Source organism: Ictidomys tridecemlineatus, chromosome 8 (genome assembly GCF_052094955.1).
Source record: "Ictidomys tridecemlineatus isolate mIctTri1 chromosome 8, mIctTri1.hap1, whole genome shotgun sequence".
Lineage (NCBI taxonomy): Eukaryota > Metazoa > Chordata > Mammalia > Rodentia > Sciuridae > Ictidomys > Ictidomys tridecemlineatus.
In genome coordinates, this window is record NC_135484.1 from 68,374,945 (window position 1) to 68,391,306 (window position 16,362).

Consider the following 16,362-nt stretch of genomic DNA (forward strand, 5'->3'; position numbering starts at 1 on the left):
TTTTAATTCATATTTTTTCTATACAATGTATTATAAGAATATTTTGATCAAGATAATTAAGAATCTCAAATAGAGAAAAAACTTAGTGTCATTAAACTTTACTGGATATTTTTTTCTTTTCCATTCAGCATATCCAATAAAAAGCATGTTTCCATCTTCCCCTCACCGATGTACATATTTTATATATGAAAGAAATCTTGAATTTTGAAGTGGACATGTTGGCACATGCCTATAAATTCTGATACTCAGGAAACTGAGACTGAACGACCACGGAGCACAGGAAATTAAGGTAAGCCTGAGCAAAATGGGAAGAAATCATCTGAAAAATAATATCAATCACCAATGAAAAATCATAAATTTCTTGAGCTTACATTCTTCATGAATATAAAAACCCAGTCACTATTAATTAGAAGCACAGTATATTATGTAGGTTATCCTACAGTCACAATAATATTTTCCCCTCAGTTTCTTAGAATTTAAACATTGCCTCTTCATTTTTATATAGAGTTTAGTCATTAATATTAGAACTCAATTATTGTATGGCTTTTAAATTCAAAGTACTTACACTTGATGGAATTTCTAAAAGCCTAAGTAATGATAAATTAGCAAGTTAAACATAGTACAACTTACTGTAATACATATACAAATTACATTCATATAGCTTAAGAATTTTAGTGCATCATAACCCAATTTCCAGAAAGGCATAGCATTTCAAACCTATCAGGAAATACATCTATAATTGCCTTATGTGAATTTCTTTTCTTTCCCTCAAACCCTATCAAAGAATTAAACCTCAATTTTAAAATGTGAACTCCTGAAAATCGGGCCTTCATTTAACTGTGTTTATGACAGCATCTAATGCATTCTCATCCATTTACAGGATAAAGATTTTAAATTCAGACCAAAAAAAGTGAGAAAGCCTTTGGCAAAAGAGATTTAAGGCCACAAATACATCTTATGCTATGGAAAGTCTCTCAATTATTTCCTGTACAATATCCAATATATTTTTATTGCATATCCATTATGTTCTAGGTTCTAGAAACACAAAAATTTAGATTAAAAGTTTATAAACTTAAAACTTAAGAGTTTTGGTGGGTTAAAGGACAAATAGGCATGTGAAAATATGCTTACAATACAATATGATAAATTTCTTCAGAGGATTAATGCAAAACATCACCAAAGGACACAAATGTTTACAGCGGCACTGTTCACAATAAGCAAAAGATGGAAACAACCTAAATGTCCATTGACGGCAAATGGATAAACAAAATATATACATATGCAAGGAATTGTTGTTACAACAAATATTAAAATAATGAAATTCTGAGAATATGTTACAACATAAATTTAGTCTAAAAACATTATATTCAGTCAAATAAGTCAGATACAAAAAGATATATATTGTCCAATTCTACTTATATGGATTAGAAAATTAGCCTCTTCAAAGAGATGAAAAGTAGAATAGTGATTACCAGAAGCTGGCTAGAGAAATAATTTTTATTTTTTAAAAAGTTTTTTTTTCCAATTTTTATTGGTGTATCATAGTTGTACTTAATTGTTGGATTCCTTGTTACATATTTTTACATGCAAACAATATAACAATATAATTTAATCAATATAATTCCCTGGTATTTTCCTTGGGGTGTTATTTTTAAATCAATAATGAGTTTATGAATAGGATGATGATGTAGTTCTGAAGATTGGCAATGGTAAAGTCTGCCCCAAAATATGAATGTACGCCATTGAATTGTACCATTGAACATAGTTACAATGGTGGATTTTATGTTATATAAGTTTTAATCTAATAACTTCAAAATGTAAAAGGAAAAAAAAATCTCTACAAAACAAAAATTCCTTTGCATGACCAAGCAGTACACTGAGTTTCTAGAGTAGTCAGGGATGACTGGATCTGGGACAGTTGTTAGCTGAAGCTGAGTCAGATTTTACTGGGTTTACTTCCTAAAAATGTGCAGTTCATACAGTCTAACAATAGTCTCAATGGCAAGGAGATATGCAAAGGCATTTGATAATCTCAAGAACTTCTCCATGACAGGAGAGATGCATGGTTGTACATGAAAAAAAAGAAAAAGGAGAAGAATTAAACCTGAAAAAATTAGCTGGGACCAGGTCATGTAGTATATCTGTAGCAGATTTTATTTTCCAAGGACAAAAACACTGTTACCTGTCTCACATATTCTTATGGAATCATGCCATTCATCCCCTCACTATGCACACAAACCAATGAGATCAAACTCTTTTCCATTTGAGTGGAGGAAGATCTGTGATCCATCTCTTTATACACAATGGAAAGTGGTATAAGTAATGTAAGCAGGGACTTGGGGGAACTTCCGAGATTGTCATGAAAGGTGGTTCAACTTTCCTCATAGTGCACTGGAATAATTGTTCATGGATTCTTCAAGCACAATGTTAGCTATTAATCTACCCAGGGGCCACCAAACTACCCAATATAGTGAGAACCAATGGTGAGGACCTGCCACTACATGAAGAGAGGCAGATGTTCTGTTAGTGCTCAGTTGTTCCATCTCTCTACTTTCTCAGCTGCAGACACTGTCTGATGGCAACCTCTTGAGAGACCAGAGACTCCACCATAGATTAAAAACAAAAACTAAAACTAAACCCAACTTTTAAACTACTAAATTTTCATTCCAGGTGATTTTTCATTTTGTATACAATAATAAGTAACCTGAACAAATCAGGCTTTGGAGGCTGAACTGGATGATGTTGTTTTATGCGCATCCTCTGCTTTTTTTTTTTCACTTCTTATGTTCCTTTCTTCACCTATAATGATACCCACTGAGATACCTGACAATTAATGTCTTTATATTCTTTATATACCTTTATTGCCCTAGCTCTTCTAGCTGAAAATCAGTATATTCTCTTTCTAATAACAGTATATATACATTTTTTAATTTTGCTGGTGAGATTTACTTTTTCCTTAACAATGCTATCCTTTAAAAGAACACAAGAGACTTCAGTTCAGGAATAGTTCTTTGTATGTATTTTTTGGTCTGTGTAATACCTAGGACTATGTTTTGGAGTAATGAACTCTGTTTAAAAGTAAATACAGAAGATACAGAAAGCAAATGAAAACTAATTTATGAAAAATTATTTTCACTTTTCTAAACAATGCTACTGATAGTCATTGAAGGCAATTAGAACAGATAAAAATATATAATTAATGAAAAGTTCTTTTCATTTATCTAGGCAAATCTGCTGACATAAATTTATCTTCATATTTAAACATCTCTATTTTAAATATAAAAATGAAACCTTAAGAAAAATAAAGGTAAGTTTGTTTAGCATATAAGAGGGTTAATTTTAAAACTATCCAAAGTATTCAGAAGTGTTAACAGAAATCTTGGGAATTCTTATCCTAGATGTATAATCAGAACTTGTGTGCCTATGTAAACCAGACAGACTTTACTTTTAATAACAACTCATCTTAATTTTGGAAATTGTCCAGAAAAGTCCTAGCTATTCTAACAGCCAAGTTTCCCACCAATTTTTTGGCAGCAGTGAATGTTGAGAAATGAGAGCAGCAATTGCTTTCATATTCTAAACCTTCATCCTCTTATAAGAAAAACAAATGACAATCAAGCACACTACCAGCAAATCCATGTTTCCTCATACTGACCTCCGCAGAATCATTCATGAAGCAGCAAGAACACTTTTCTTGAGATTAAAAAGTTCTGCAAGACTTGAGATAATTAGTATAGTAATGAAGATATCTAGCAAGGCAATCATAAAATAATAAATGTGTCAAAGATAATCAGAAACAGTGATCTGAGTTATACTAGAAGTTGCATTTCATGTTTTCAGAGGAATTCTAAGACTTGTTCGAAATCAGCATTGGATGATGGCAGTTTAAAAATTTGCTATTTTTTTTTAGACTAAAAACGTATAAAGAGAAATAAAGAATCTGGAATTCCTATATATTTCACTCACCACTTTAGTGTTCTGTTTCAAGGTCTCAACTACTACTCTTTTGTGTCTAGAATTAATCTTTGAGCAGTTAATTTATAAAGGCAAGACTTAAGATGAAATAAATTATAAATTTATAATGCAGTCTGGAAGGGAAATGGGAGAAGTACAAATTGGGCCAGTTACATTGACAACATTTGCACAGGTTGGTTATTTGGTGCTGTAGGAAAAGCAGCCAATGTCAGACTTTGCTGTTCTGCTGTTACGCCGTTGTAATTTATAAGACAACAGAGGAAAAGTTATGAAGGGAAAGGCCAATGCATAATATTTAGCATGCTTCTGAAGATTTTAGGAGTACTTTTTTAAGTTTCACTTTGTCCTCACCTGTATCTATTAGAAGTGGATTTTAAAAAAATACATGTTGATATAAAATTTATCTGATGTTAATTTTCTTCCCTGGAATGTTGAATACCTACACTCCCCACTCTATAAGTGTGCCTTCTATGTCTATTTTTTTTTTCCTTTGGATTAGGGATTGAATCCAGGGTCATCTCCCACTGAGCCATCCCCATTCCTTTTTACTCTGAGACAAGGTCTTATGGAGTTGGTGAGGATCTTGCCAAGTTGCTAAGGCTGGCTTTGATCTTGTGATCCTCCTTTCTCAGCCTCCTGACTCAGTGGGATTTCAGGTGTGAACACTATGCCTGATTACTGTGTCTGTCTTTACTAATCAAGAGTTTTAGGGAATTATCTCCTTCCCCCCTAATTCTCTACTTCCCTAAACTTAAATAAATGAAAATTCAAGGACAGAATTAAAGAAAACAATAGATACATGATGTTCTTCAGGAAAGTTGTGGAATGTCATTGAAGAACTATGTCCACTTGAAAGAAGATTTTTGATATTTTGATGGCCTAACTTGGATTGTGGGATCTTCTCTAAGAGATAAGAATTGCTTTGTACCTGCGCTATGAAAGTGTACAAGCAGATTGGTAATATAAAAATTAGGGCGAACATTTTACAAAAATATAAAAAAAAGTATGATAAAATATACTTGAAGAGTTCAACTATATTATAGAAAAGACCATTATGGATATTAAATATGGAAATTAGTAATTATTTTTAAAGAATTACCTTCTCTACTAATGCAAGATAGAAAACACTAATAATAATATTTATAATTATCTTTGTATGTCTGAATGGTTTATGGATTTTAAGATTTTGGAAAACTTTAAATTATTTAACAAAAGATGCAAGTCAAAGAATCATTTTTAAAGATAACTATCAATAATTTAGAAGAAAAAATATTATTTACAGAGATATTCAAAAGAGGAAAGAAATAACAGAGAGGTCATATTTGATTACTTAAATCATCTTGCCTTCTTCAACTGGAATTCAGCATCGAGTTTGGAAACTTAGTTTTATGACGAAATTCATGATCTAATAACTTGGATTAGGATGTTGAGTTTAGGCTTTCTTTTAGATTTTTTAAATGTTTTTCCTAGTAATCATATCACTGAATATTGTTAAAACATCTTAAAGAGACCTCCTGAACACGTTCTCAGATCAAATACTGATATTTATTGTTAAAAGAACTGTTTGGGGGTAAGTTCACTCCAGATTTTATTATACTTTAGGCAACACAAAAACCCTCATATTCTTAAAATATTTCCCAGAAAGAAAAAATCATTTAAATAATTTGAAATCTATAACTGAATAATCCAATTGTGCCTCTTTGAGGAGAGCGCCTTGGATGGGGTCTCGATGTGTATCTTCAGGGCATGGTTCATTTTCTGTCCTCTGTGAATTCTGCATCTTGAAGACCAGCAAGATGGCAGCCCAGCAAGTGAAACTCACCAAAGAGAGATATCTCTTATCTTCAAATATTGACATGGTTTGGAATTACTGACAATTGCCTTTACACTTACACAATGGAATTACTGTAAGAAATGTTATCTTGGGAATTTTAACAAAAAGAGTTTTACTTTAAAATCTTCATGAATTTTATTATGCATTATTATGAAATTATTTCTGAATTACCTAGAGACATTTGAAATTATTTCTGAATTACCCAGGGAAATTTGAAATAAGCCCTATGGGAATTCTCTTGTAAATCAATTTTATTCTTCAGCTGGTGAAGGGGCTGCGGTTGGGGAAGGAGAAGACTTGAAACAGTAGTCAAATACATCACTCTGTGGAAGAAGTAGGACAATTTAAAACTCTTGTGCTTTAAAAAACTGAAGACATCCATTGCCATGACAAAATGTTCTATGTATAAAACTCACATTGGAAAATCACTGTCTTGATTGCATTCATCTACGCATCAGGGATTTATAACTGAGATATAAATATTTCATTGAATTTTTAATAAAACCTTAATGTGTATGATATACAGAGAGTACACTACTACTTGAAAGCCTTGATATATAGAAACTCCAGCAGTTTTGAGATGGATCAATAAATTTCATGACTTTATGTTATGAGGCTTTAGTGTCATCTTGTCATTTACCATCCATTTCTCAAAAGAAAATAACTACAATTAGAGAACTGGACTGTGGTTTTGGTAACAAACCAAATATCTTCCAGACACATCATGGAGGCAGTCTGGTCTAGTATTTATACATTATGTCTGCTGCCTGAAAATGTGTATTTCAGTTTTGTTCAGATTAGAATCCTTTGGTATGTCATAAAACAAGATGGCAAATAGAACGAGAAAATTACCCTCTAGGAGAAACCAGAAAGTCTGAAATGATTCAAAATGATATAATGTAGTAAAATGTTAGGATACCAAGTGGCCAGATCCCATGAGATGAAACTCCCTTAATTATGGCACAGGGGAACTAAAATCATAATGCATTTTATTTTATTTTATTTTCATAATGCATTTTATAACTTCTGTTTGATTATTATCTGAGGCCTAATTTACTCACTTATAAAAATTGGAGCCTTCAATTTTATTGTTTCTGAGTTCTTTCCTTACTCCAAAATCCACCCAATCCCCCTCCATGTTCATCAATAGAAGCAATACACAAATTTTTAAGTCAAAGTGGGCTAGAAAAATTTCAAATCCTTTGTGAGGTTCTGTTTTTACTTTCCTGTTAATACAAAGAGCCTAACCTGGGATAAACTCATGAGCCAAAAGAAGCAAGGAAGCTTGGATGTAGTAGATAATAACGCCTATTTTCTCATTTTTTCAAAATTGGAGAGATATTCTAGAGTTTAAACCTGGTTGATCTATCAGTAGACCCATATTATGTTTTAATGAGATTGCAAACATTTATATGTGATGCACTGTATTCTGTAAATTGGATAACATTGCAGAGTACCTCATGGAATGCATAAATTATTTACAAACTTCATTTATTTTGACCTAAATTACTCAATGTGCTTAGTGTGCTTGACTGTATATGCATTCTTTTTTTTTCTTTGTAAAATGCTGAACAGTATCTAAACACTCATGTTTATGGTCATAGTTTTTTCATTTTCCATTCATGATTGCATATTAGTTCTATAAGGTCACCTTGAATTATATAATATGAAAAAAATGCCTCTGGTATGTTGTGCCAAATGCACAGTTTATACATCTTATTGACATCATTCTGGAGATTAGTCAGTATCTATTATAAGATTTTATGTATTTTCCAGGAGCTTAAATGTTGGTCTGGCTCTTATTCAGTTTTTAACAGTGCATTTTTTAAGGCCCTTAAAATTTTCATTCAAACAAATTTACTTTTTGTATCACAAAATCTTGAGAATGATTGACATTTTAAGAAAGTAAACTTCAGTGAAGATTCTGTGAAGATTAAAGCAATCATCAGGCTTAAACACTCTGATACCATCAACCCAATCTTAGATCATTCAGTGCATTGAAAAAAAAAAAAGGTCAACAGACACTTTTCCTTACTTGGATACTTCACTCTAGATTCCTTCTAATTCATTATAAACTTGTTTAAGGTAAGGCATGAGGTGTTTTTCTAGTCATTGGGGAGAAAAAAAAAGTCTCTTTTACTGGGAAAATTTCATTTCTTACTTAATATTTAGCTTCTTAAAGTAAGGCTAAAAAACATCTTTTTTGAGTAAGTGTCATATTCAATTTTGGCTTGGACTTCTTTAAAATTCATTTCTTTTTTATTTGTTGTAATATGCTTTCTGGGAGACAGAATGAGAAAAGAATTTTGTATTAGTATGATTGCCTCAATTAAATGGGAAAATAATGACTTTTCAAATGCATTCTCTTGCCTAACACATTGGCTGGCACTTCATAGGTATTCAAAAGCATAGACTGTTGAATAAGTGGTTCCACTGTGGGAGTTTGGCTCTACTGGTTAAGGAATGTGTTCTCATGTGTGTATGTGCAGGAAGCAGTGGTGTAACTATAAGATTCGTATTTTATTGACAATACTTTGTATTTTGCTAATAAAGATGGAGTATAAGTGGATAATATTAAATACTGATTCTTCTATGGTAAGTTTATATTAATGTGGACATGACTCATAATTTGGAGCATTCAGATCATAGTTCTCAAGGTGAGGCTGTGTGACAAAATCATTCCCTGTCACATCACAGCAATAGCTAAAGGATTATAATTGATGACAGTTTGTGTTATCCTCAGCAATGCACAGAAGGAAAAGAGATTAAATGATCATTATTGTGATCTGTTCTCCAAGAAACAAAGAAAATAGATGACCAGTTGGAGTGGATTCTTGGACTTATTACGAGAGTAGGTGAATTCATTATCTTCTCCAACAAGGGAAACATAAAGACCATTTGAGAGGAGACTGTATATACCAGAAGCACTAAAACTGGTAGTTAAAAAGATTTCATTGTCAGAGTAAAGCATGTTAATCATTCTAAGGGAATGAGAGTTTTGTTGAAGTTGGAAAGAAAAAGATTATTTTTAAGCAGGTAGAAGAAAGATAAATAGGAGAGGTAGATAAAATTAGCATACTTTGTAAGGGTATTTGTTGATTGGAGAACAATTCACTGGCTACATAAATCATTTGATTCTCCCCTCTCCACCCTTTACCTGTTCTTGAGGATATAGTCTAAGCAGAGGACAGGCACTAAGAAAAACATAAGCCTGTGGTGATGTTTTTTTCCAGTTTTATTGTGCTATAATTGACAAAGACTGTACAATTTGATATTTGGAAATACTTTAATCACCACAGTCATCTAATGAATGCATTAATCACCACATTCACCATTTCTCTCTCTCTCTCTCTCTCTCTCTCTCTCTCTCTCTCTCTCTCTCTCTCTCTCTCTTTTGTGGTGAGAACACTTAAGAGAGACCCTTTAGGCAAATTTTAAGTATTCTATACAGTACTATTAACTATAGTCACATTAGATTATTAGATCTCCAGAAATCATCATTCCTGTATAGCTAAAACTTTGTATCCTTTGACCAACTTTAGTCCGTTTTATTCACCCCCAGTCCCTGACAATCACCATAAACTCTATGCTTCTATGAGTTGACTATTTTGTTCTCTACCTATAATGGGGATCATTAAGTATTCTTTTTCTTGTCTAATTTGTCTTAACATTGTGTTTTCCAGGTTCACACATGTTATTACAAATAGCAGGATTTCCTTTTTTAGACAAAATAATATTCCATGGTTTGTGTGTGCACATGTATGTGTGCATGTGAGCATGATTGCACGAACATACTATATACCACAAATTGGCAAAAAATCTAAGTAGGCATGTGCTGTGTGCATGCATCATAATTTTGTTTTATCTAGTTATGTATGAGTTCTTATTTATTTCATGTAATAAATCTTAATAAGATTTATATTTTGTGAATATTTTCTCCAGTTCCATAGGTTGTCTCTTCACTCTGTTGAAAATATCATTTTCTGTGCAGAAGATTTTTGTTTGGTGTGACTCCATTTGTGTACTTCTGCTTTTGTGCCCTATTTTTGGAATCACACACAAAAAATCATTATCCATATCAATGTAAGAAAAATTTTTCCTAAATTTTCTTCTAGTATTTTTACTCTTGGGTTTTATTTTTAAGTAACTTTGAGTTTTTGTATAAGATATATGATATAAGTCTAATATTATACTTTTCCATATGCATACCCGGTTTTCCCTGCACCACTTACTGAGGAGACTGTTCTTTTCCCATTGTGACTTTTTGATACCCTTGTTGAGGCTCACTTGAATGTAGATGAATGCATTTATTTCCTGTTTTTTTTTTTAAATTATGTTCTATTATTCAATATGCCTATTTAGGCCAGTTTTGATTTCTGTAGCTTTGTAACATACTTTGAAATCAAGAAAAGTGATCACAAGAGATTCAAGCTTGTCTTCTAAAATATGGTACAAGGCAAGAATGCCTGCTCTTGTCAACTTTTATTCAACATTGCACTGCAAGTCCAAGCAAGAGAAGAAAAAGATATGAGGCATCCAAATTGGGAAAGAAACAAAATCATCTCTGTAGATGACATGATCATATATGTAAAAACATCTTAGAGACTCAACAAACCCCTTAGAATTGATAAATGGACTAAGTAAATTTGAGGGATACAAAATCAACAAAAAAATCATAGAGATTTCTATTCAAACAACACACTAGCTGAAAAGGAAAAGAAGACAAAAAATAGTAGCCACAGAAAGAATAGAGCACTATGGAATAAACTTAACCAAACACATGGAAGTGGTAGTGGCACCTAATACTTATTTAAGAGAAGAAGGAAAAAAAATAGAATTCTCAAAAATTGTAATATGAATGAAATAAGAGATAAAAAGTAGAAATTGTTAATGATTAGCATATTCAAGGGTAGTTCCTTGAGAGTTAGTGTCAAGAATATTTGCATTTCTCTACATCAACAGTGCTGGCAAAAGCCCAGAGCTTTGCATGCTTTACCCTCAATCTCTAATACATTTAAGTGTTTCTTCTTCCTGACACATTCTCAGAAATCCTCAAGTGCCACATTAAATGCCTTTTTCCTATATCTACAACCCACGCCTTTCATCTAGTCCCAATATATTGTCTTTATCATGTATACTGCAGCTATTCTAATGATGATATATGAATGTTCATGAGAGATTTTTAAAGTGGTTCATCTTGTAAAAGTTTTCATTTTGCAAATTTCACAAACTACAGGTGACTTCTAAGTTGAAAGATTTCTTATATTCAGTGTGTTAATATGTTGGGAGTTATTTTTTGTATGTGAATAAAAGTAACAGTAGGTGTATTTCCTAAGTTTACTTGATTCTGCTACCCTTTTAATTTTTTTAAAGTTGTTTTATCATTATTTTTTTAAAAATTCCAATAAAATAGAAGATAGTGAAGATATCGATAAATTTCTTAAGGCATATGATTTGCCCAGATTGAGACAGGAAGACATACACAATTTAAACAGACCAATAACAAAGGAAGAAATAGAAGAAGCCATCAAAAGACTACCAACCAAGAAAAGCCCTGGACCGGATGGGTATACAGCGGAGTTCTACAAAACCTTCAAAGAAGAATTAATACCAATACTTTTCAAGCTATTTCAAGAAATAGAAAAAGAAGGAGCTCTTCCAAATTCATTCTATGAGGCCAACATCACTCTGATCCGAAAACCAGACAAAGATACTTCAAAGAAAGAAAACTACAGACCAATATCTCTAATGAACTTGGATGCAAAAATTCTCAATAAAATTCTGGCGAATCGAATACAAAAACATATCAGAAAACTTGTGCACCATGATCAAGTAGGATTCATCCCTGGGATGCAAGGCTGGTTCAATATACGGAAATCAATAAATGCTATTCACCACATCAATAGACTTAAAAACAAGAACCATATGATCATCTCAATAGATGCAGAAAAAGCATTTGACAAAGTACAGCATCACTTTATGTTCAAAACCCTAGAAAAACTAGGGATAACAGGAACTTACCTCAACATTGTAAAAGCTATATATGCTAAACCTCAGGCTAGCGTCATCCTAAATGGAGAAAAACTGAAGGCATTCCCTCTAAAATCTGGAACAAGACAGGGGTGCCCTCTATCACCACTTCTATTCAATTTAGTTCTCGAAGTACTAGCCAGAACAATTAGACAGACAAAAGAAATTAAAGGCATAAAAATAGGAAAAGAAGAAATTAAATTATTGCTATTTGCGGATGACATGATAATATACTTAACAGACCCAAAAGGGTCTACAAAGAAGCTGCTAGAGTTAATAAATGAATCAGCAAAGTGGCAGGTTATAAAATCAACATGCATAAATCAAAGGCATTCCTGTATATCAGCAACAAATCCTCTGAAATGGAAATAAGGAAAACCACTCCATTCACAATATCCTCAAAGAAAATAAGATACTTGGAATCAACCTAACAAAAGAGGTGAAAGATTTATACAATGAAAACTACAGAACCCTAAAGAGAGAGATAGAAGAAGATCTCAGAAGATGGAAAAATGTACCCTGTTAATGTATAGGCAGAACTAACATCATCAAAATGGCGATATTATCCAAAGTTCTCTACAGGTTTAATGCGATGCCAATCAAAATCCCAAAGGCATTTCTTGTAGAAATAGATAAAGCAATCATGAAATTCATATGGAAAAACAAAAGACCCAGAATAGCAAAAGCAATTCTAAGCAGGAAGTGTGAATCTGGAGGTATAGCGATACCAGAGCTCAAACTGTACTACAAAGCAATAGTAACAAAAACAGCATGGTACTGGTACCAAAACAGGCAGGTGGACCAATGGTACAGAATAGAGGACACAGAGACTAATCCACAAAGTTACAACTATCTTATATTTGATAAAGGGGCTAAAAGCATGCAATGGAGGAAGGATAGCATCTTCAACAAATGGTGCTTGGGAAAATTGGAAATGCATATGCAACAAAATGAAATTGAATCCCTTTCTCTCGACAGCCACAAAATTTAACTCAAAATGGATCAAGGAGCTAGATATTGAATCAGAGACACTGCATCTGATGGAAGAAAAAGTTGGCTATGATCTGCATATTGTGGGGTCAGGCTCCAAATTCCTTAATAGGACTCCCTTAGCCCAAGAGTTAACAACAAGAATAAATAAATGGGACTTACTTAAACTAAAAAGTTTTTTCTCAGCAAGAGAAACAATAAAAGAGGTAAATAGAGAGCCTACATCCTGGGAACAAATTTTTATCCCTCACACATCAGATAGAGCCCTAATATACAGAATGTACAAAGAACTCAAAAAATTAAACAATAAGATAACAAATAATCCAATCAACAAATGGGCCAAGGACCTGAACAGACATTTCTCAGAGGAGGACATACAATCAATCAACAAGTACATGAAAAAATGCTCACCATCTTTAGCAATCAGAGAAATGCAAATCAAAACCACCCTAAGTTACAATCTCACTCCAGTAAGATTGGCAGCCATTATGAAGTCAAACAACAATAAGTGTTGGCGAGGATATGGGGAAAAGGGTCCACTTGTACACTGCTGGTGGGACTGCAAAATGGTGAGGCCAATTTGGAAAGCAGTATGGAGATTCCTGGGAAAGCTGGGAATGGATCCACCATTTGACCCAGCTATCGCCCTTCTCGGACTAATTCCTGAGGACCTTAAAAGAGCTCACTATAGGGATACGTCCACATCAATGATTATAGTGGCACAATTCACAATAGCTAGACTGTGGAACCAACCTAAATGCCCTTCAATAGATGAATGAATAAAAAAATGTGGCATCTATATACAATGGAGTATTATGCAGCACTAAGAAATGACAAAATCATAGAATTTGCAGGGAAATGGATGGCATTAGAGCAGATTATGCTAAATGAAGCTAGCCAAGCCCTAAAAAACAAATGCCAAATGTCTTCTCTGATATAAAGAGAGCAACTAAGAACAGAACAGGAAGGAAGAGCATGAGGAAAAGACTAACAGTAAACAAACATGAATGGAGGGAGAGAAAGGGAGAGAGAAGGGAAAGCATATGGAAATGGTAGGAGACCTTCAATGATACACAAAAGTATAAGAGGTTATGATGGGCAAGGGGGAGGGGGAAAAAAGGGAGAGAATTGAACAACAGCAGAGGAGGCAGAGAGGGAAGATGGGAGGGGAGGGGAGGGGGGATAGTAGGGGATAGGAAAGGTAGCAGAATACAACAGTCACTAATATGCCATTATGTAAAAATGTGAGTATGTAACAGATGTGATTCTGCAATCTGTATTTGGTGTAGAAATGGGAGTTCAAAACCCAATTGAGTCAAATGTATGAAAGATGATTTATCAAGAACTCTGTAATGTTTTGAACAATCAATAAAAAAAAAGTGAAAAAAAATTTAAAAAAATTTTAAAAAATTTGTTTTTTCACTTGTAGGTATACACAATACCTTGATTTTATTTTTATGTGGTGCTGAGGATAGAACTCAGTGCCTCAAGCATGGTAGGCCAGCACTCTACCTCCGAGCCACAACCCCAGCACCCTTTTAAATTTTTGAGAACATATTCTAAGGCCTCTGGAAGAGTGAGAACATTCAAATATTAATCAATCATTTAATTATTATATGATTAATTGTTGTGTAATTGATAATTAGATTACATGATTTCTGTTTTCTTCAAAGAAAAGTAATCCATTTTATTCCCTCTTTGCATTCTTTTTTTTTGTTCAGTACTGGGGATTGAACCAAGGGCACTTTACCCAGGGCGCTGAGCTACATCCCTAACCCTTTTTATTTCATTTTGAGACAGCATCTTGCTAAGTTGTCCAGGCTGGCCTCAAACTTGCAATTTTCCTGCCTCCACCTCCAAGTCTCTGGGATTACAGGCTGGTTCTACTGTGCCCATGTACTTCTTTGAGTCTATTGACCAACTAATACATGGAACTTAGAGGATACTTCTCAATGATTATTAAATGGTAACTATAATGATTTGTATGACTATAATCAACAATAATTTGGTCAACAATTAAACTTAAATAAAGCAATGTTCCTATAAGATTATATCACTTAGTGATGTTATAGCTCTTAGATTATGATAGCACACTTTATAATTATTCACATAATGAAATTTTCTAACAAAGCACTTTGCAAACTCTATCCCATTATTAAGTAATGAATGACTATATATGTGTCAGACCAGGTACAAGGAACTGGGGATACAGTGATAAATAAGGTAATGCCCATAACCAGAGTACATTATTTTCTAAAGCTGTGCTTTTCTAACCTCAGTCTTCATAAAAATATGCATTATTTTAATCCTGATTTCCAGAACTACTTCTGACAGATTTACTCAGTAGATTTGCCAGAAAGTAGTTCTTCTTGAGAAACTTATGGTTCTTTCTTTGAGAACTAATTAGGCCATTTTTAGTTACAAGAAACAACAAAAAATATCTACTCAACTTGCCTTAAGCGAAAACAGAAAATTCTACTCAACATGATGACATTAAGAGTGGCTTGAGGGCTGGGGATGTGGCTCAAGTAGTAATGTGCTTGCCTGGCATGCACAGGGCGCTGGGTTCCATCCTCAGCACCACATGAAATGAAATAAAAATGTTGTGTCCATCTATCTGTTGCTTATTTATTTTCTCTTTGTTGGCTGATTCTTAGTCAAGTTCTCCCTGTGTTGAAGTCCTAAATAGCTTTGGTGTGTATTCTTAGAGTTGGGAATAGAGATAGATATAAGAGAGAGAGAGAGAGAGAGAGAGAGAGAGAGAGAGAGAGAGAGAGAGAGAGAGAGAGAGAGAGAGAGATCCTTTTACAATGATTTGCATTTCCAGTCCCAGAATGGAGTGGGAGGTTTTAAGTCCTGGAATGGAGTGGGAGGTTTTAGGTCTTTGGAGAAATTACCCTCAAAAAAACTAACATATATTATGGGATCCTGTTAAATTCTCATGAGAGTAAGTTGTTGTGAGGGATCCTGAAACTTTCCCACTTTCACTCTCTCTTGCTGTATGACCTTCGTCTTCATTTGGTGCTCTCATCAGGATGCCATCTACCACACTGTGATGCAGCTGGGCACCCTCATCAGAACCATGGCAATGCTGTTTGGACTTTCAGCCTCTAAGACTGTAAGCTAGATAAACATCTTTTCTTTATAAAGCTTCCAACCTCAGATATTTTTGATGGCATTGTAAAACACACAGATATGGAGCTTTAGTTTATTTTTACAATTTTACACTGCTGTTTTGTTGAATTATCATTCACTTACTTCTGAAAGAAAACAATGACACAAACAACAGTTAAATACAAGTCTTTCTTCAAGAACCACTGCCAAATTGTTTCGTATTTCTTTCATAAACTTCACTTGAAAATGCTACAAATGCCAACTGCTGAATGTACAAAAAGTATTTCTGTTGTTGTTTGCAGTGTATTAATTTACAATTTATATCCCACAGGATTGGGGATTTGTTGCTTGAAGGAGGAGCAGGCCATCAGTAAAGTACTGGGAAATAACATTAGAAATCAAATATATGCACTTAGACA

At 33.5% G+C, this 16,362-nt stretch overlaps 1 long non-coding RNA gene across 1 annotated transcript in view; it reads left to right on the top strand.

Annotated features, from left to right (window-relative positions):
• Positions 1 to 13,814, top strand: part of LOC144366138 (uncharacterized) — a 40,881-nt gene extending 27,067 nt beyond the window's left edge. Inside the window, exons 6-8 of the long non-coding RNA XR_013425001.1 lie at positions 129 to 289; positions 3,226 to 3,307; positions 11,223 to 13,814. This is a non-coding gene — a long non-coding RNA (uncharacterized LOC144366138). The remainder of the gene's footprint in view (positions 1 to 128; positions 290 to 3,225; positions 3,308 to 11,222) is intronic.
• Positions 13,815 to 16,362: the final 2,548 nt, after the last annotated feature.